Source organism: Camellia sinensis, chromosome 13 (assembly GCF_055761805.1).
Source record: "Camellia sinensis isolate YWXY chromosome 13, ASM5576180v1, whole genome shotgun sequence".
Taxonomy (NCBI): Eukaryota; Viridiplantae; Streptophyta; class Magnoliopsida; order Ericales; family Theaceae; genus Camellia; species Camellia sinensis.
In genome coordinates, this window is record NC_138973.1 from 80699962 (window position 1) to 80722213 (window position 22252).

Consider the following 22252-nt stretch of genomic DNA (forward strand, 5'->3'; position numbering starts at 1 on the left):
AATATATCTTCTCATTGTCTACTAATCCCAACTCTTTTAATTCATAAAAGCGAATATATGCCTTTGAATTCTCTCTCTCTCTCTCTCTCTCCCCCCCCCCCCTCTCCTAGGAAGAGAGTTGTTGTTTTTCTAAGTCATTGAAAATCACAAAGAAGACCAACTACCCATTATGCAAAACTTTACCCAAAAATAAAAAATAAAAAATACAGACAACAAGTGATCTTCTTTTCTCAGTGAAAACCTTTTTCTTTTTTTCTAATAAAAATGAAATAGAGAAGAGAAGGAAGAACAGAGAGAAAAGAAGAACAAAGAGGGAAAGAGAAGTAAACATAACAAGAGAACAAAATGAAGGAAGAGAGGAAGACGCGAGAGACTTATATCTTGTATTTAGAGTTTTTGTATATTTGAATTGAAGTGTTGCGTTGGCCAAATACTCCACTGTTTGTTTTTATTTTGGAGTTAAGGATGGTGTATTCGCGTGTTTTGCCATCCATGACTTTTTTTATTTTATTTTATACCATCATGTGTAAACCACCACACCAAAGAAAATAAATAATAAAAAAAAACCCCAAAATAGTGGATGGAAAAACACACGAATACACCAACCTCTTCTTTTCTCTTCTCTATGAGGAATTCGTAAGCAGTTTGAAATTGGTCATATAAGAGTTTAAAATTAATGTTTAAATTCATAGAAGTAGTGCTTTTTATACACAAATAGAGTTTTGTTTTTTTTGCTTGTAATTTTTGCTTATAATTTTTTCTTGTAGGTTTTGACTTATATGATGCCATGCTATGCCATTGCTTTAATTGATATTTATTTTTGCTTCAATCCAAGTTTCCAATCTATGCACATGACACTGAACTGACGAAATTAGAAACATGCTTTTGGTGCTTAGGTTGGGAATACTTGATTCAATTGTTGTCAAAATTAGAAGGACAATCATTTATTTAGATGTGTAGATCACATTTTGATTCGATATATAGTAATATAATCTAATCATTTATTTTGCACATATTTATGGCGAGTAAGTATGTCAAGTAATGTAGACAATTAAAAAAATTGAAGACAAGACATGAGTATGTTTACATGTTATTTGACATTCATTTCATGCCCATAACTCTCCATTAATTTCATGTATAGTGCGATTTTAATTTAAACTTTGATTTATAATTGCCAAGGTTATAGGTTATCGGTTAATGTAGAGAGATAAAAAAGTTGCACTCGTTCGATGGGGGCAATTACTACATTAGGTAATCTTTGACTATTTGTTAAGGCATTTTTAATTTATTTAGAGAATTTTGGCATTTTTTTTATTAAATTTGTGGCTGTTCAAGGATTCACTTACTGTATTCTTAGTTTCTTTTTTACTATTGTGAATGTATCACAACACCTACATACATAAAAAGAAAGAATCGTAATGTTTTGAGCATTCATGATGTGACAAACAATTAGATGACCCAAGGAATTATTTGATATGTAAATAAGATAAGACCAAATATGCTGATTAAAGGGTGGCTATTGTGTTTTACTTCAAAAATCTGAATTCCATGTCTAACTTAACAAATAAATAAGCCAAATTGCTAAAATAGATGAATATGCTTTTACAAAAATAACTAAACTAATATGTAACAATTTGAAGACCATAATTTATTAAGCAATTCTAATTTATATGTCAATGTCATCACTTACTATATGATTCTTTTTCACCCTTTACTGTACATTGCATGCTCTACTTGAATAGTAATTTTTGTTTATCAGTTGTTATTGTTAATACAACTTGTCAATAAATTACATATGCATAATTGAGTTAAAGGTATATTTTAGTAGGGGTTGGGGTGGGTGCTGTCATAGCATCCAACTGTGACAGTAACAAACCCACTGTTTGGGTAGTTGATTTGGTAAAGAAAAAAAACGAAAACAAGTGCTGCTACAATACAACCTAGCCAAACATCAATACTTTATTGTGAAAGTGAGACTATGTCATTTCACATTTAAAGTTTTGATTAATTGAATGGAAAAAAAAATGAATGGAAATCACATCTATTAAAGAAATTAAATGAGTTTGATTAGTTTTTTTTTTTTTTAAATATGTGATTTCCATTAAATTTTTTCCCACCTAATCCATTCAACTAATCAATGCTTTTTCACAATGGAGGATTGCTTTTTCTGTTTTTTAAATGTGAAACGACATAGTTTCACTTTCACAACAAAATATTGATATGTGATTAGGTTGTAGTAACACTTGTTTCCAACTTTCCTTCTTCTTTTTTTTTAATATAACAAAGCAACTACCTAAACAGTGGGCCTTTTGCTGTCATAACAAAGGGCTGTAATAACACCCACCCCAATCCCATTTTAGTATATGTTTTCATTGTGCATTCATAAATGGGATAAGACCACTTACATATTGAATATTAGTGTATATAATAACAAAGGAATTGCGCATAACATTGGCTTTGTAGGTGACCAAATATAGACAAGAGTTGGATTTACTTGAGAATAGGATGAGTTTCCGGTATTGAGATGGGGTGAAGGCTTTTGTTCAGTTCACAATGTCAAATGTAGGGCCAAATGATAAGATTCATTGCCCTTGTATAGACTGTTCGAATTGTGAACAACACACTAGTAAAATTGTGGAGTATCATTTGGTCGTGAAAGGAATGTCCCCTTCTTATAAGACTTTGGTGTATCATGGGGAATCTATTCCCATGAATCAATCTCATGCATTGAATGATGACAACCACAATGACTTTGGAAGTGTTGGGGATAGAATGGAAGAAGATACAGACGGAGATCAAGATGAATTCCTAAATTTGTTAGAAGATGTTTACATGGGGACTATCATGAATAATAATGAAAATAAAGGGGAGGAGGGGGAGGACAATGATGATGATGTAGCTAATAATGTTGAAGAAGAGGATGTGCGCAACTTTGATAAATTGTTGAATGATGCTCAAAGAGAGTTGTTCCTTAGGTGTCGTAAGTTGTCTCTTTTATCATTTGTTATTAAGATGCTTCATGTGAAGCTGTTGAACAAGTAGAGCAACAAGTCATTCAACATGTTGTTGGGGATATTAAAGGACTTTCTACCGGTAAGTGATCAAGTGATTCCATGGACCCTTTATGAAGCTAAAAAATTCTTACGTGACTTAGGCTTAGGATATGTGACGATTCATGCATGTAAGTATGATTGTGCACTTTTTTGGAAGGAGAATGCAAATTTGGAAGATTATCTGATTTGTCAAGAGTCCAGATACAAGTTGAATGATGAAAAAGGTAAGAAAATTCCTTATAAGATCTTAAGATACTTCCCGTTGACACCAAGGTTGCAGAGATTACATATGTCGAGAAGAAAAACAGCTATAGATATGAGATGGCACAAAGAAAAATGAGTAGATGATGGAATATTGAGACACCTGGCTGATGGTGAAACATGGAAGGATTCTGATAGGCAATATCCTATGTTTTCTTAAGAGGCTCGAAATGTAAGGTTAGGGTTGGCCACTAATGGTTTTAATCCTTTTGGGAACTGTAACATGCCCTGGGGGGTACCCGCGCGCGTTAAACAGTTCGGACTCCCGAGATCTCTTTGATCTAGTCTCACGAGTGCAATGTGAAACGTAGACGAGAGTCCAGATTTGAAAACTTTTATTGAAAATCCATTTTATTGCAATTTTGTCAAAAATGGACTGCGTCATCAGATCTCAGAGTCGCCACCTAATATTTTGGGAAATTAGGAAACCCATGACTCGGTGCCAAGGCCACTGTTCGTCGTAACCAAGGATGCTTGGCTCGGAACCTTAGGTATGAGAGGGGAAGGTCAATAATGAGCACCCCCGCTCACCCGATCAAAAGATCGGCTTCTACTAAACCATGATATGACTTTTTATTTTCTTTATATGTTCATGTTCTGATTACTGAATAAATCCTAAAATTTACTATGTGAAGCATACAAGTATAGACTAGTTTGCTCAAATTGGAACAATTCAATTTTATGTTTGTTTTTCGAAAAGGGTTTGAATTTGCCACTTGACAAAGTGGGCTTAAAGTTTGTGAATTTGCCACTACAAAGTGGGCTTAAAACGTACATTTATTGAATTATTCCAATTCAAGCAACAAGCCTTCATCCACAGGCATTCAAATAGTTTATCATTTAATCGATTAGCCTCATGGTAGGATGCTAAACATAATAAGAAAATCACACACAAGTGGGATGCTAAAGCGTAAAAACTCACAGATTTACCGACGTCCCTCGAACAGCTACAAAACAAAGTTAGTAAAATATGCATGATCTTATATACAGAATCCTAATGCAATTCACTCATGAGATGCACTAAAGATTCGGCTTCTAAAATATGGCATGTGAATAATCTCAATAATATGATAGCGTACAGAATCACAGAAGGATTGATTAAATCCACACATGTAAATGTAGCCGAATCTTAATGCATGAGACATAAATGTAAAGCATGGATATGCATGGCATGTCAGATATATATATACACACAGTTAGAGAAAGCGATTAAAGATTGGGATAGAAAGAAGCGGGATGGGGGAATTATTACAATACTTAAATTATTACAGATCCGAGAAAAATGAATAAAATAAAATCCTCACAAACACTCAAAATAAAAATAAAAAAAACAAAAACAAAAAAACAAAAACAAAAACAACAAAAAAACAAAAAAGAGAGAGTAGCATTTTCTCAGTTTTTCGGCAGTAGCTCGGCGGCGAAGATTACAACCAACATCATTTGCACACAGTTTCGTTGCCTGACTTTACCATCAGCTGCCTCGCTTTATCTTTACTTCTTCGAAGCTCTTGAAGACTCTGCCTCGGCCTTGGCAGAGCTTCCGAAGGAGATTATCCCTCGTTGGCCGTCAAAGGTAGTCCCATGACGAGTTGCGACGGTCACCTGTCGTTTCAACTCCTTGATTTGTTTCTTCAAGCCGCTAACTTCCCCTCGAGAATCTTTGTACATATGTTGAAGTAAAGAAAGTTGTGCATTCAATCGATGTACTTCACACGTCCTGTTCTGCAGTCGACGGGATAAGTTGGAGACCGCTGTCACGGTCTCCACACATGACCTCAGTGTATATGAGTTTGCTTCGATGTCAGACTGTGCCGCCATGATTTGTTCAACTGACATCGCTGGAAAGTTGAAAACAGGAGAAGGAGGAGGAGCTCGTGGTTGAGGTTCAGGGGAGTCGGAATTGGTCATCTCTATCGTAGACTCGTTTAGGTCTGGAAAAAGAGTGAGAGAACCTTGTGAAGAGGCCATGGCAGAGAAGAGTAATGCAAAAGAAAGAGGTTGCAGAGTGGTGGCAGAGAAAGTTTGCAGGCTTTTGCTCTGCCAGTTTATCACTTAAGCAATTAGCCTCATGGTAGGATGCTAACACAGAGTAAGAAAATCACACACAAATGGCATGCTAAAGCATAAAAACTCACAGATTGACCGACGTCCCTCGAACAACTACAAAATAAAGTTAGTAAAATATGCATGATCTTATATACAGAATCCTAATGCAATTCACTCATGAGATGTAGCTAAAGATTCGGCTTCTAAGATATGACATGTGAAACATTGCAAAACATGTGATAGCGCACAAAATCATGGGATAATCAATTAAAGCATAAATATGTAAATTTAGCCGAATCTTATGCACGGAGCATGGATGTAAAGCAGGGATATGCATGGCGTGTCAGTTAGAGAAAGCGATTAAAGAATGGGATAGAAAGAAGCGGGATGGGGGAATTATTACAATACTTAAATTATTACAGATCCGAGAAAAATGAATAAAATAAAATCCTCACAAACACTCAAAATAAAAATAAAAAAATAAAAATAAAAAATCATTAATTAGCAAAACAAACTATTTGTCTTCACGCCTCAGCCCATGTAAACTCATCTTCAATGGAGGCCCCATCAATGCTCAAACAAAACGGCCCACTGTCAAGCCGGCCCGACCTCTTCAAGACCAAACCACCAGCCAATCAAAAATGCACCAACCCAGCGTGGATGATATCCACATGGGTTATTATTCTACAGCACCAAAATCCCATAACTTTACGGCCCAATAACCATGATTTTTCTCCAAGTGCTGGATTGTTCAACCAGCCCAATAAAATATGAACCTTGGCTTAATCACATGAGGTGGCCCACGGACACTTTGCTCATCCTTGAATTCAGCTCTGTGATGATGATGATGATGATGATGAGACCAAGAGAAAAGAAAGTGTGGTGCATGTGTGAATCTGTTAACTCACTCTATTTCTCTGTGTGTCTATATCCATTGTAGAGAGAGAGAAAGAGAGAGAGAGAGAGATGTAACCTGGAGGGAGAGAGAGCCGTTGGCCTTGTGCATGTGTGTGAGTATGCTGTGTGTGTCATGCATGTGTGAATGGTGTGGGTGTGTGTGTATTGGGTGCATGGCCTCTCTCTCTTTCTTACCTTTCTCTCCCTAACCTCTCTCTCTCTAAACCGTGTGTGTGTTGAGTGTGTTCTCAGCTCCAGAGAGAGAGACCAGAGATGGATGAGTCTGCCGTGTATGAGTCCGCTGTGCTCCCTGTATGTATGGGTTTGCTGGGTGTCTGTTGGGTCTGTTTGTGTGTGTAGCCGTGTGTGAGCAGATCAATCCCGTGGGTGTGTGCATGGGAGGTGTATGGGTGCCGTGAGTGAGAGAGAGGTGTGTGTGTTTGTTGGCTGGGTTTGGTGGTGATGGGTGTGCCTTTAGGTGTGCATGGTACTGTGTGCGTGTGTTGTGAGTGAGTCATGCCGTAAGTGTATCATCCCGTGTGCATCTGAGTGCGAGTGTTGTGCTGTGTCGTGTCTGTCTGTGTTGTCCGTGAGCTGGGTGTGCCTGCCGTGAGGGAGGGAGAGAGGTATATGGGTGGCTGGGTGTGGTGTATGAAGTGTGTGGGTGATGAGTGTGTGGTTACTGGGTTTGTGCTGTATGTGCCGTGTGTGTGTGGGAGAGCCGTGGGTGAGAGAGAGGTGAGACTGAGTCTTTTTTTTTTTGCCTGTGATGTCCCCCCCTCCCCTCTCTTTGCTTCAAACAAGTTGGAAAATATAAAGATTGAGATTTTTTAATTGTTTATCATTCACCATGCCAACAATCATAAAAAATTCACACCCCTGGTGCCCACAGACCTCAATTATTCTGATGTTAGGTGTCTCCTCTCCACCCACTCTCACCTGCCCTCCTCTTTTTTCAATTTCCTCCACCACTTTTCAAACCCACTTCACCGAATTATTTTCCATCCAAAACTTATCAAAACAATGTCCACTCTGTTCCCCTTTGAATCCAGCAAAAACAAAATCCTTTTCCATCCCAAACCCATTATCCTCATCTGACCCTCTCTTTTTCTTTTCTTTATTTTCTTTTTCATTTATTTATTTTTTGTTTGTTTTTTTATTATTTTATATAAAAAACACCTAAAAATGTGTACACACACATAAAATTAGATAAAAATTATAAAATACTACAAATTGATAAAATATTAGTGATATAAAATAATTTGACCAAAATGGGTGAGGTTTGGGATTAAAGCTTCAATTTGATTTTTCAGCTGAGAAATTCATAGAATGACATATTCTAATTTTTATCAGCGGGTGGTCAAAAGAAAATGCCCAAGTCTTAGGGCCGCTCAAAATGGGGTGTCTACAGTTGCCCCTCTTTGACAGAGCTCAAAGTCATTTCATGACGTGAGTGAATGTCAAAGCCCAAAGACGACCCTTTTGACGAGGCCGTAAGACTTGGGCAAACAAAAAAGATGCAATGCAATGCAAGTGGTTGAACCCGAAGGTTGCCTACGTATCCTTTTACGAGGAATCAAACCAGCGTAGTTCAGGGACAGAATGCAAGTGACATGCTCAAAATGCAGTTTGAAGGTTGGACTTACACGCTTCGCGAAGCCAGTTGTTTGAAAATTCATGATTCAATGCAATACCATGCCATGGAGTGATGATAAAGATATGAAGATGACAACAATGAAGAGGCAAGCTTCGTGCAAATGATATGAAATATAACAGGGGATGCATTGCATTAAATGTGCCACAAGATCACATGCAAATGTGTCACGGAGAAAGGGAAGGTTTTAACCATGGAGAACAACAATGGTGTAACCAACAGGCGTATCTCAACGTATTTTATACGAAGAGAGGGAAGGTTTTAACCAATGAGAATGACAATGGTATAACCAACAGGCGTATCTCAACGTATTTTATACGGAGAGAGGGAAGGTTTTAACCAGAGAAAATGGCAATGGTGTAACCAACAGGCGTATCTCAACGTATTTTATACGAAGAGAGGGAAGGTTTTAACCAATGAGAATGACAATGGTATAACCAACAGGCGTATCTCAACGTATTTTATACGGAGAGAGGGAATGTTTTAACCAAAGAAAATGGCAATGGTGTAACCAACAGGCGTACCTAACCGTATTTTATACGGAGAGGGGGAAGGTTTTAACCAAGGAGAACAACAATGGTGTAACCAACAGGCGTACCTAACCGTATTTTATACGGAGAGGGGGAAGGTTTTAACCAATGAGAATGACAATGGTGTAACCAACAGGCGTACCTAACCGTATTTTATACGGAGAGGGGGAAGGTTTTAACCAAGGAGAACAACAATGGTGTAACCAACAGGCGTACCTAACCGTATTTTATACGGAGAGGGGGAAGGTTTTAACCAAGGAGAACAACAATGGTGTAACCAACAGGCGTACCTAACCGTATTTTATACGGAGAGGGGGAAGGTTTAACCAATGAGAATGACAATGGTGTAACCAACAGGCGTACCTAACCGTATTTTATACGGAGAGGGGGAAGGTTTTAACCAGAGAAAATGACAATGGTGTAACCAACAGGCGTACCTAACCGTATTTTATACGGAGAGGGGGAAGGTTTTAACCAAGGAGAACAACAATGGTGTAACCAACAGGCGTACCTAACCGTATTTTATACGGAGAGGGGGAAGGTTTTAACCAAGGAAACGTCACATCCTAACACGTTTCACGTGAAAGGAGTAAAGATGGATTCGAAATCCAAACGCGTCTCACGCAAGTGGAAAAAGGTATGGTAGAATGACAAGGGGTAACCTCTACATGTAGAAGCCACCGATGCTGCTTTTCTTCCTGATCATATTCACAACTTTCCCTATTCTCCAACGGGGTGACAAACTAGGTTGGTTCAGTATCCAGAATTAAGGCGCATACACGCTACCTCAACCTATGGGGCTGCCATACAGATTTCAAGCCGGGGATACACCCCTGGGTATTTAAACCAGACTTTAGTCTCGGAAATTCCAAACCTTTTGCGTTCTAGGCATTGCCATTCGAACTCTAGTTTCCACCGTCGCAGTTGGTCTCCTAGGAACTCATTGCAATCACAGGCAGGTGGCTATACCAGACCATCTGATGTCGTTCGGGCATGACAAACACCAAAGGAATTGCACCTTTAGAGGATTTAAGGTCTCCTAGACCATTCTTAGACCATTGAAGTCGTTCGGGCACGACAAACACCAAAGGAATTGCACCTTCAGAGGATTTAAGGTCTCCTAGACCTTTCTTAGACCATTGAAGTCGTTCGGGCACGACAAACACCAAAGGAATTGCACCTTCAGAGGATTTAAGGTCTCCTAGACCTAGGGAGTGCACAAGATGGTGTGATGCGCAAGATAGCGCGATTAAATTGAAATTGCACAAGACAGTGCGATGGAATCGAAATTGTGCGATAGGTGCTTTATTATGCGTTAGATGTACAGAATGTAAGGAGGAATTGTATGCTCGAACCAAATACCGTATACATATACTATGTACAGACAAAATACATACAAATACGACAATATACACAGACATGCCTGTACGGTATACATACATAGATTCGGGGAATATTCTGTTTGCAGCCATCAACGGAAAGATACCGTTACTGAGAAGGCATATTCCGTTTGCTGACGTCAACGCACGTACGCAAAACACACAAAAAAGAAAGGAAAAATGCAAAATGCATAGACACAGGGGTTCGACCCTCTGATCTCAAGTTTGGCCTTCGAGTCCTCGACCACTGAGCCATGCCACTCTTGTGACAAAATATTCAAACAAATATATATATATAGGTATACGAGACATATATATACATAAGACCAAAACAAAACAAAAGAAACATTTGTTTGTGGCGTTTGAACCCCTGACCTTGGGCTCAGCCTTCCAGCCTTCAATCACTGAGCCAAACCACTAAACCTAAGCCACTTTTGTGACCAAAACGTTCAAACAAATATATATAATACATAGATATACAATATATACACATATATGTATAAATATACAATTCTCCCGCCTCTCTCTCTGTTTTTGTCTCACTCTCTCTTCCGTCATCTTCTTCGAGCGTTGTATCTGGCACACGATTTCAACAATCGCGGCGCCTGACCGACAGGCTATCCCATCTTGCCCCGATTGTCAATGATCGTCTCGAGCCTTCCGCCCTCTTTGTTTTCTTCTTTGGCTTCATCCTCTTCTTAAGTTGAGGCCTGCGAAAGAGAGAGGCAGAGCAAAAGCCTGCAAACTTTCTCTGCCACCACTCTGCAACCTCTTTCTTTTGCATTACTCTTCTCTGCCATGGCCTCTTCACAAGGTTCTCTCACTCTTTTTCCAGACCTAAACGAGTCTACGATAGAGATGACCAATTCCGACTCCCCTGAACCTCAACCACGAGCTCCTCCTCCTTCTCCTGTTTTCAACTTTCCAGCGATGTCAGTTGAACAAATCATGGCGGCACAGTCTGACATCGAAGCAAACTCATATACATTGAGGTCATGTGTGGAGACCGTGACAGCGGTCTCCAACTTATCCCGTCGACTGCAGAACAGGACGTGTGAAGTACATCGATTGAATGCACAACTTTCTTTACTTCAACATATGTACAAAGATTCTCGAGGGGAAGTTAGCGGCTTGAAGAAACAAATCAAGGAGTTGAAACGACAGGTGACCGTCGCAACTCGTCATGGGACTACCTTTGACGGCCAACGAGGGATAATCTCCTTCGGAAGCTCTGCCAAGGCCGAGGCAGAGTCTTCAAGAGCTTCGAAGAAGTAAAGATAAAGCGAGGCAGCTGATGGTAAAGTCAGGCAACGAAACTGTGTGCAAATGATGTTGGTTGTAATCTTCGCCGCCGAGCTACTGCCGAAAAACTGAGAAAATGCTACTCTCTCTTTTTTGTTTTTTTGTTGTTTTTGTTTTTGTTTTTTTGTTTTTGTTTTTTTTTTTTTTTGTTTTGTTTTGTTTTGTGTCTCTGTGATTGGGGATGTCCTTCCCTGAATAAAATCAGTTTAGTTTTTGCACATCGATGGCGTGACTAGCATATCACTTTGAACTTGAAAACATTTTTGGTTGATTGAATTTGAGAGTAATCGAATTTTGAACTTTGAATTGAACATTGATTCTATACTGACCTGAATCAAATAATGACTTAACGAAAGAAGAACGAAGCAAAAAAAAAAATCCAAACACACTTATATACACGGACTGGTATGAATACACCGACTGGTATAAATATACTGACTGGTATGAAAGGAACACAATTATATACACTGACTGGTATGAATACCCTGATTGGTATGAATACACTAACTGGTATGAATACACACTTATATACACTGACTGGTATGAATACCTTGACTGGTATGAATACACACTCACATACACCGAGGAGTTGACTCGAGTGGTGGAGAAGACAGAATCTCTAACTCGACTATGCCCCTAATTCATTACCTTGAATTTTTTTATTTTTTGATTTTTTTTCATAAAAATGTTTTGATCAACATGACAGTTAGATTAGCATACTTATTCCATTTTCTGTTTCAAATCATGTAAGCTAAACTGTGAGCACTGAAAATTTTCCCTTTTCAAATCCAAAGAATGGTCCAAGTTTTGCAAAAATGGAACAATTTTTGAGAAAAACTAGTCAACTTTATTCAAATTAATCAAAACCTATTTTTGCAAATGGCCACTACTCAAACAACATGGGATCAACCATTGGGGTGCATAGTCCCAAGTCAGATAATCAATGGTGATATCCGAACCACGCAAACCGAACCAAGCCAAACCGAACCGAATGAAACCGAGCAGAACTGGACCAAACTGAACCGCTGAACCAAACCGAACCAAGTTGAATCGAAACCAACTGGACTGAGCAGAATGAAGATACACCAATCAAACACGGATAGGACAACCAAATCAACTAAAGATACACCAATCAAACATGGACAAAATGAATGGGTTGAAAAATTATTGGGGCCGAACTTCAAGATGAAGCTACCTACGTATCCCAAAGATAGGAATCAGGCCATCGTAGTTCCGGCTGAGGGTCACTCGGGTATTGACACTCTCCTTTTGTGCTCTAACTTTTGCCAAAGCCGCCCTTTCGGGTTTTCAACCTTGCGAGCTTTTCATTTTTTCATTTTTCTATTTTTTTTCATTTTGTTCATTTCTTTTTTTTTTTGTTTTTCATTATTTTTTGTTTTTTTTTGATTTTTTTTTTCTGCTCTAAATTCTGCTTGGGTCGCCCTTCCAGGTTTTCAAACCAACGAGCCTCTCAAGGATGGTACTTTTATTTTAGCTTGTCCATGTTGATTGGGTGTGAAATCTCTAGGCCAATGACTGCTACACTTGACCAGTAGATATGATGATGTAGGGACTAGGCTAATTGGGTCTGAATTTGCCCCTAGTGTAATGGATAGGAACTCGACTGTCCTTCAATAATAAAATTCATTCTCTCAAATTCTGGGTTTTGCCTTTATGGGTGATCTTCATTGGGAAACGATTCAGTTTTAACTCTTTGATCACATCCAACCTTTTGCCCCTAGTTCAAGGACTGCTTCAAATCTTAAATCACATCCGACCTTCTTGCCCCTGGTTCAAGGGCTGTTTCCAATCTGAATCACAAGCCCTACATAGTTTTGGCTAAGGTTCACTCGGGTATTGACATTCTCATTTTACGCTCTAACTTTTGCCAAAGCCGCCCTTTCGGGTTTTCAACCTTGCGAGCTTTTCATTTTTCTTTTTATTTTTCCTTCTTTTTTTTTATTTATTTATTATTATTATTTTTTTTTTGTACTCTAACTTTTGCCTAGGTCGCCCTTTCGGGTTTTCGGCTCAGCGAGCCTCTCAAGGATGGTACCTTATTGCCCCTAGTTCAAGGGCTACCTCCATTTCGGCTATGCAAGCCTCATACTTTTGCCCCTAGATCAAGGGCTGTTTCAAATTTGAATCACATTCGACCTTCTTGCCCCTAGTTGAAGGGCTGCCTCCATTTGAATCACATCATGGCCCCTAATTCAAGGGATATTTCCAATTCGGCTACGCAAGCCTTACACTTTGAATGATCATTGAATACTTCGAATTCAGGTTTGAAAGCTAAGGAGCTAAGGAGGTCGGACCTCGAGTCAAGAGGGATCCTATGCTGTATAATCAATTCCAGGCATGTCTTTGTAGGACCACGCAAAAACAGTTTTTTGAAATCTTTTCACAAAGTGACTAATCACTCGTACTCTTACGAAGACAAGATAGAACCAATTTGGACCAAGCTAGGATCATTCTCAGTACCCACATTAACAAAAATGATTTTATTCATCAAAGGCTTAGCACACCTCTCTTCTTCTCAGTTGATCAAAATTTGCAAATCCCGAGGAAATTCTTCCTCTTTGTTTTCATCAGAGTTTTGGAAAAAGTTTTGAAAAACTTTGGTCAATGCAATGAATTAAGGCACAGAGAAGTAGGCAGACTCTATGGCATTTTGTTTTTTTGTTTTTCTGTTTATTGAAAAGAGACTATGACTCAGCAATGGCAACAGACTTTTGACAACATACTCAAAAGAAAATGACAAAGAGAACCTAGACAGGACAGAAATGTCTAGGTTAGCACTATCGAAATCAACAGACTCTGACTCATTAGGCTGACTCGAGCCTGACTCTAACTCTACAAACTTGGTGGAGTCAAACTTAGACTCAATACTCAATTCAGAACTCAGAATAAAACCATTCTCAATTTTGCTAGTCAAAGTGTGGGCCAGCCACAACATTCAAACTAAATTGCTAGTCAAAGTGTGGGCCAGCCACAGCATTCAAAATAAAGCTCATGCAATCAACAGGTGGTCACTCCCCAATCACAGAGATAGTCGGATACCCCACAAGTTCTATTTATTTACAATGGTCGACTTTGTGGGATATTGGAGTTTTTTATTTTTTTATTTTTATTTTGTTTTTTGATTTTATGTTTTTGTTATTTTTTTTGTTTTTGAAGTAATGGTGCTAAACTGAATAGCCTGAGCCACTCATTCGAATTTGAGAACCCCTGTATAGATCCAATACATTACACATAAAGCAGGAAAGAGAACAAACACCCCTAAAGAGGGTAGGGTTATCCTGTCCTAGCTTGGAATGATCTAGGGTTTCACTATTTACACAAGCGGTATCATACATCCTAGAAATGGGAAAGCATCCTGTCCTAATTTGAAAGGTACTATAGCTCACTATATGTACAAGGTTGGCTCTATTTTACGGGTTGAAGCCAAGGTGATGTTACCAAAGAGTCCTTTGGGTCATAACCAATAAAGATCCCAGGAAATCAGAAGAGTCAAATAGCCTCTCTTCGGAGTCTGAGAACCTTAGATAGCAAAGCTAGATAGCAGGGCTACATAGCAAAGCTACCCTTTTGACAAATCTCAAAAGGTTACAACACAAGGCCTCTAAAGTATCGTAAAAATAGGTGTAGTGTCACAAAACGCTTACCTGTGCTCCCACCAGTATCTGGGCAACACAAGGACTTGAAGTGCACCAATGAATGCAATGCAATGAACATATAATTGAAAATAAAGGTCATATCATGGAGTTCGAGTCAAGGTTTCATAAAATCCCCAGCAGAGTCGCCAGAAACTGTAACATGCCCTGGGGGGTACCCGCGCGCATTAAACAGTTCGGACTCCCGAGATCTCTTTGATCTAGTCTCACGAGTGCAATGTGAAACGTAGACGAGAGTCCAGATTTGAAAACTTTTATTGAAAATCCATTTTATTGCAATTTTGTCAAAAATGGACTGCGTCATCAGATCTCAGAGTCGCCACCTAATATTTTGGGAAATTAGGAAACCCATGACTCGGTGCCAAGGCCACTGTTCGTCGTAACCAAGGATGCTTGGCTCGGAACCTTAGGTATGAGAGGGGAAGGTCAATAATGAGCACCCCCGCTCACCCGATCAAAAGATCGGCTTCTACTAAACCATGATATGACTTTTTATTTTCTTTATATGTTCATGTTCTGATTACTGAATAAATCCTAAAATTTACTATGTGAAGCATACAAGTATAGACTAGTTTGCTCAAATTGGAACAATTCAATTTTATGTTTGTTTTTCGAAAAGGGTTTGAATTTGCCACTTGACAAAGTGGGCTTAAAGTTTGTGAATTTGCCACTACAAAGTGGGCTTAAAACGTACATTTATTGAATTATTCCAATTCAAGCAACAAGCCTTCATCCACAGGCATTCAAATAGTTTATCATTTAATCGATTAGCCTCATGGTAGGATGCTAAACATAATAAGAAAATCACACACAAGTGGGATGCTAAAGCGTAAAAACTCACAGATTTACCGACGTCCCTCGAACAGCTACAAAACAAAGTTAGTAAAATATGCATGATCTTATATACAGAATCCTAATGCAATTCACTCATGAGATGCACTAAAGATTCGGCTTCTAAAATATGGCATGTGAATCATCTCAATAATATGATAGCGTACAGAATCACAGAAGGATTGATTAAATCCACACATGTAAATGTAGCCGAATCTTAATGCATGAGACATAAATGTAAAGCATGGATATGCATGGCATGTCAGATATATATATACACACAGTTAGAGAAAGCGATTAAAGATTGGGATAGAAAGAAGCGGGATGGGGGAATTATTACAATACTTAAATTATTACAGATCCGAGAAAAATGAATAAAATAAAATCCTCACAAACACTCAAAATAAAAATAAAAAAAATAAAAATAAAAAATCATTAATTAGCAAAACAAACTATTTGTCTTCACGCCTCAGCCCATGTAAACTCATCTTCAATGGAGGCCCCATTAATGCTCAAACAAAACGGCCCACTGTCAAGCCGGCCCGACCTCTTCAAGACCAAACCACCAGCCAATCAAAAATGCACCAACCCAGCGTGGATGATATCCACATGGGTTATTATTCTACAGCACCAAAATCCCATAACTTTACGGCCCAATAACCATGATTTTTCTCCAAGTGCTGGATTGTTCAACCAGCCCAATAAAATATGAACCTTGGCTTAATCACATGAGGTGGCCCACAGACACTTTGCTCATCCTTGAATTCAGCTCTGTGATGATGATGATGATGATGATGAGACCAAGAGAAAAGAAAGTGTGGTGCATGTGTGAATCTGTTAACTCACTCTATTTCTCTGTGTGTCTATATCCATTGTAGAGAGAGAGAAAGAGAGAGAGAGAGAGAGATGTAACCTGGAGGGAGAGAGAGCCGTTGGCCTTGTGCATGTGTGTGAGTATGCTGTGTGTGTCATGCATGTGTGAATGGTGTGGGTGTGTGTGTATTGGGTGCATGGTCTCTCTCTCTTTCTTACCTTTCTCTCCCTAACCTCTCTCTCTCTAAACCGTGTGTGTGTTGAGTATGTTCTCAGCTCCAGAGAGAGAGACCAGAGATGGATGAGTCTGCCGTGTATGAGTCCGCTGTGCTCCCTGTATGTATGGGTTCGCTGGGTGTCTGTTGGGTCTGTTTGTGTGTGTAGCCGTGTGTGAGCAGATCAATCCCGTGGGTGTGTGCATGGGAGGTGTATGGGTGCCGTGAGTGAGAGAGAGGTGTGTGTGTTTGTTGGCTGGGTTTGGTGGTGATGGGTGTGCCTTTAGGTGTGCATGGTACTGTGTGCGTGTGTTGTGAGTGAGTCATGCCGTAAGTGTATCATCCCGTGTGCATCTGAGTGCGAGTGTTGTGCTGTGTCGTGTCTGTCTGTGTTGTCCGTGAGCTGGGTGTGCCTGCCGTGAGGGAGGGAGAGAGGTATATGGGTGGCTGGGTGTGGTGTATGAAGTGTGTGGGTGATGAGTGTGTGGTTACTGGGTTTGTGCTGTATGTGCCGTGTGTGTGTGGGAGAGCCGTGGGTGAGAGAGAGGTGAGACTGAGTCTTTTTTTTTTTGCCTGTGATGTCCCCCCCTCCCCTCTCTTTGCTTCAAACAAGTTGGAAAATATAAAGATTGAGATTTTTTAATTGTTTATCAGTCACCATGCCAACAATCATAAAAAATTCACACCCCTGGTGCCCACAGACCTCAATTATTCTGATGTTAGGTGTCTCCTCTCCACCCACTCTCACCTGCCCTCCTCTTTTTTCAATTTCCTCCACCACTTTTCAAACCCACTTCACCGAATTATTTTCCATCCAAAACTTATCAAAACAATGTCCACTCTGTTCCCCTTTGAATCCAGCAAAAACAAAATCCTTTTCCATCCCAAACCCATTATCCTCATCTGACCCTCTCTTTTTCTTTTCTTTATTTTCTTTTTCATTTTTTTATTTTTTGTTTGTTTTTTTATTATTTTATATAAAAAACACCTAAAAATGTGTACACACACATAAAATTAGATAAAAATTATAAAATACTACAAATTGATAAAATATTAGTGATATAAAATAATTTGACCAAAATGGGTGAGGTTTGGGATTAAAGCTTCAATTTGATTTTTCAGCTGAGAAATTCATAGAATGACATATTCTAATTTTTATCAGCGGGTGGTCAAAAGAAAATGCCCAAGTCTTAGGGCCGCTCAAAATGGGGTGTCTACAGGAACATGAGCAACTCGTACAGTATGTGGCTTGTGATTGTTATGCCTTACAACTTGCCTTCTTGGAAATGTACGAAACAATCATTTAATATGTTGTCATTGCTTATCCCTGGACCATAAGAACTAGGTAAAGGTATCGATGTTTACATGCAACCATTAATTGATGAGTTGAATGAGTTGTGGGAAGATGGTGTGCTTACATATGATGCCTCAATTGAATTAACTTTTTGAATGCATGCAGCTGTTATGTGGACAATTAATAACTTTCCTGCATATGGAAACTTATCTGGATGGAGCACGAAAGGTTATTTGGCTTGTCCCACATGTAACAAGAATGCATCCTCACAACAGTTGAGAGGTAAGATAGGGTACACATGTGCTCGTTGTTACTTGCCTGATGACCACCCTTGGTGTAGGAGTTGACTTTATAATGGTAAGACTGAGTTGTGTTAAGAACTTTGGAGTTATTAGGAGAACAAATCTTAGAACAATTGGACTCAGGGACATAAAGACCATTTGGAAAGCATCCAACCAATAAGAAAAGAAAAAGGGGAAATTCAATATTGAATTGGACCAAAAAAAACATCTTTTTTGAGTTGCCATATTGGAAAACACTTAAACTCCGACACAACCTCGATGTTATGTACATAGAGAAGAATATATGTGATAGTTTGCTTGGAACATTATTGAGTATAGATGGAAGAACAAAGACATAGAAAAAAGCACGCATAGATTTGGAAGATATGAAAATACAAAATGAGTTGCACTTAAAGAGGTGTGCCAATGGATCATTTGAAAAGCCCCTAGCATTCTACACTTTGTCCTCAAATGAAAGACATGGTTTCTGTGAGTTTTTGAAGTTACCATATAATCATATAATGGGCTCTAAGTCATTTCAAGCGGCAATGTATAGAGAGGTGATGCATTTAATATATTTAAAAGTGTGATTAAGTTAAAATTAATTATGTATGTTTACTTTTTAATTTATGAAATTAGGGTACTGCAAAGGTTAGGGCTGTGCAAAATACCGCCCAATCCGCTAAAACCGTACCGATCTACATCAATCTACACCGCTTTAACTGCTAACCGCAGTTTAAACTTTAAAATTTATAATTCGCCAACCGAACCGTTCCGCTCCGCTATAGTTAATACATATATATTTTTTAACCTCCAATGAAATATCAATGTAAAAATGAGTGTGCGAGATATTTAAGATATGAAATTTATTACAAATTAGTAGTTATATATATGAAACATATTATGTAAAATTACTTTGTGTTATATATCTAAAAAATATTATACAAATTAGTGTTATATATTATGCAAATGTATGATAATTAGTTAGAATATTCTTTAATCCGCCAAAAATCACCCAAACCGCATTTTGTCAATCTACTAATCCGCCAACCCGCCATTCGGTTTGTAATTTTACTCTCAAACCGCCTAAACCGCACCGCGTATATCCCTAGCAAAGGTTGACATTGTAGACTTCTACAAAGATTCCCATTGGAGCAAGAGAAAGGTAGATTGGATAGCCCTAATATGTGGTGAATTACATGTAAGTGTGCCAATTAATATAGTTACATATTTATGTAATTGGTTGTATTTGTTAAAGTTGTTTACAAATTGATAGAAAGCTTTGAAAAAATGACGTAAAGAGTCTTTGGAGCCTGGGGCAGTACCTTTAACTCAAGAGCAGCTATCAATTGAGGTTCTTGGAACGAGTAAATCGGAATACATAAAGGATTTCGGAGTTGGTCAAAAACCATCCTCATCCAAATCTTCTGTTAGTCGACAAGCACATGTTGAGGTGGTTTCAAGCCTACAAAAACAAATAGAGTCATTGAAGAATTTGGATAAGGTCCAACAAGAACAAATTGCAGCCCAGAACCTGGTAACACAAGAGCAAGCTAGAAAGATTGAAATGCAAAACAAAAGGTTTGAAGATATTGAGAAGTTTATGAGGATGCACAAGGATCAGGCAAACATACAGGTTGATGAAGAGGATTGTTCATCAGAGGAATTTTATTGACAGCTTGCTCTGTAAGTATGCTTTTTAGAATTTAATTTTCAGATCACTAAAAACACTTCACTTAATATAGTTGTTGAAACAAATTGCTGCTGTGATGCTCTTCAGTTGGCTGGTTTGCTCTGTTTGTTGATATATTATTCATCTTGATTGTTATTGGTTGATCCTTCCTCTTAATTATTGCTGGTTGATTATATTTTCAGAAATTGAAATTTGTGAGTTAGATGAATCCCTAAGTATTATTCACCTATTGTGACACACTATACTAGTATTGGCACTTAATTGGCCATGATTTTCATTTGTTTATAAAAAATAAAAATAAAAAGCAGCTCGTTTCTAATACAAATTTGCATCTAAGTTGTATGGATCAAGTTTGTGATAAGGAATTAGTTATTGCTTTTGTGATAAATGGAATGTCATTTGAACTTGAAATCAATTTAGATGCTTACTTGGATATTATGAGTTGTGTATAGATCTTTAATTTCATCTTTTATTCCATGGTGCTCTTTTTGTCTATAACAAGCTTTGCTCTAGTCATTAGGATATCAATCCATCATACTAGATTGTGTATAAAACAGTATTTTCATGTATGTGGTTGACACTAGCCCCAATTGGCACATATCATCATTTGTGGGCACAATGCTATCAAACTATTCATATTCATTTTAGTTTTTATTTGAGCAACTTTTTGACCTTAATGTAAGTGAAAACAACCTCAAGCTTAAGAGTTAGGGCTAAATGATTTCAATTTAGTCATGCAAGTAAGGGTAGTACTTTGGATGAAATCTTATTCCATTGGTAGCTCTTACTCAATTGATATTTGCTCTTGTTTTGGAACCTTGAAATTGGATTTGATTAGTATTCCATTATGACAGAATTTGAGTTAGATTTTGGTTGGACAATATGAGACTGATTTACAAACTTGTAGTGATATTGCTTGTAATTTGTTCATATATGCCAAGTTTTAACTGGTGAATCATATGTTACTTTTTGGTTTTGGTATATTGAAATCTTGTAATTTACTGTAGGAAAATTTGCTCCTAATTTGTTCATCTATAATGTGAAACCAATGTTTTGAGACCAAGAACATATTAGTAACATTTTAATATTGTAATTTTTTTACGTATGTTTGACAAATTGGCAATGGATGGAACATAGCTTGCGGAGTATCAAAGGATTACATTTTGAATTTTTGGATATATTTTGTCATACGTTTTTGTTATGAATTTGCAAGCTTGGAAGTTTCTTTGGAATTATATGTTTGAAGTTTGGGATTGTAAAGGATTTGTACTTATGTTGGATGTTTTGGATTTGATATTTTGCTTATAGTTAATATGCTACTACTTTTGAATTAAGTTTATATTTTGAATGCTTTGCACAAGTGTGTTAAATTGAATTATATTTTGCTTTTTGTTTATAGGTTTATGAATTATATACTGAACAGGGAAATTGTAAATTTTTTTTATAAATAATAAATTTTTGTTTACAAGTTTTTCAGTTGTATATTTACTTTTGGTGACACTTTGTTTTTGTTGCTGAAAATCTGTGTGAATAATTTTTTTAGCGACCCAAAACTTGATTGATCGCCAAAAGTTTTAACATTTAACAACCAATTCATTTAGTCGCTGAAAAATATTTTTAGCGACGCATTTATATGTCGCTAAACCTAACATGTCATTCGCTTAAGGCTACTTTTAGTGACTAAATGTTAATTTATGGCGACAAAATTTTAGTCTTTTGGCGACTGAAGTATTTGGTCGTTGATTTACTTATAAAGTCGACCGTAATTTATTTGGTCGCCAAACCATTTAGTGATAGGGTTTCAACAACCGATTTTATTGATGTCACAGATACTTTCAGCAACTAAAATTACACTTTTGGTGACTAAAAAAAAGGTCGCTAAAAGTGCTTTTTTTTGTAATGGTTTTTTTTTTTTAATTTTATAGAAAAGTACAAAACTTAATATATTGCATATTTGATAAGAAGTTGTCTAATAAAGTATATCATAATACAAAATAGATCTCAAAAGGGCTAAAGAGAACTCCATGCAAGGAGGAAATGAGTCTCTACATAGGAATAAAAACAAACATTCACGTAAGGAAGAGAAAACCTGTAATAACCCAACTCTCTCATATGCTTTAAGTTCTTAATTTTATGAATAATTATATGTTTGATGTGAAATTCCATGTGAAATTGTGTTTAATTATGTGAATTATATGGTTATGAAATCATATCTATTGGTTATGAGAAAAATATGTTGAAATTGAGACATTTGGACTAAAAATTGGAAGCCTTAGAGGCGCGATAAACCGAAAATGACTTTACAGTTATGATCAACATGATTTGTAGG

General features: G+C 37.7%; 1 long non-coding RNA gene across 1 annotated transcript; it reads right to left on the bottom strand.

Moving 5' to 3' along the window:
* Positions 1-5735: 5735 nt before the first annotated feature.
* Positions 5736-7362, bottom strand: LOC145806233 (uncharacterized). Its single transcript, XR_014349119.1, has 2 exons — positions 6269-7362; positions 5736-6193 (listed from the first exon to the last, which is right to left on the bottom strand). It is a non-coding gene; the product is annotated as an uncharacterized LOC145806233 (long non-coding RNA).
* Positions 7363-22252: the final 14890 nt, after the last annotated feature.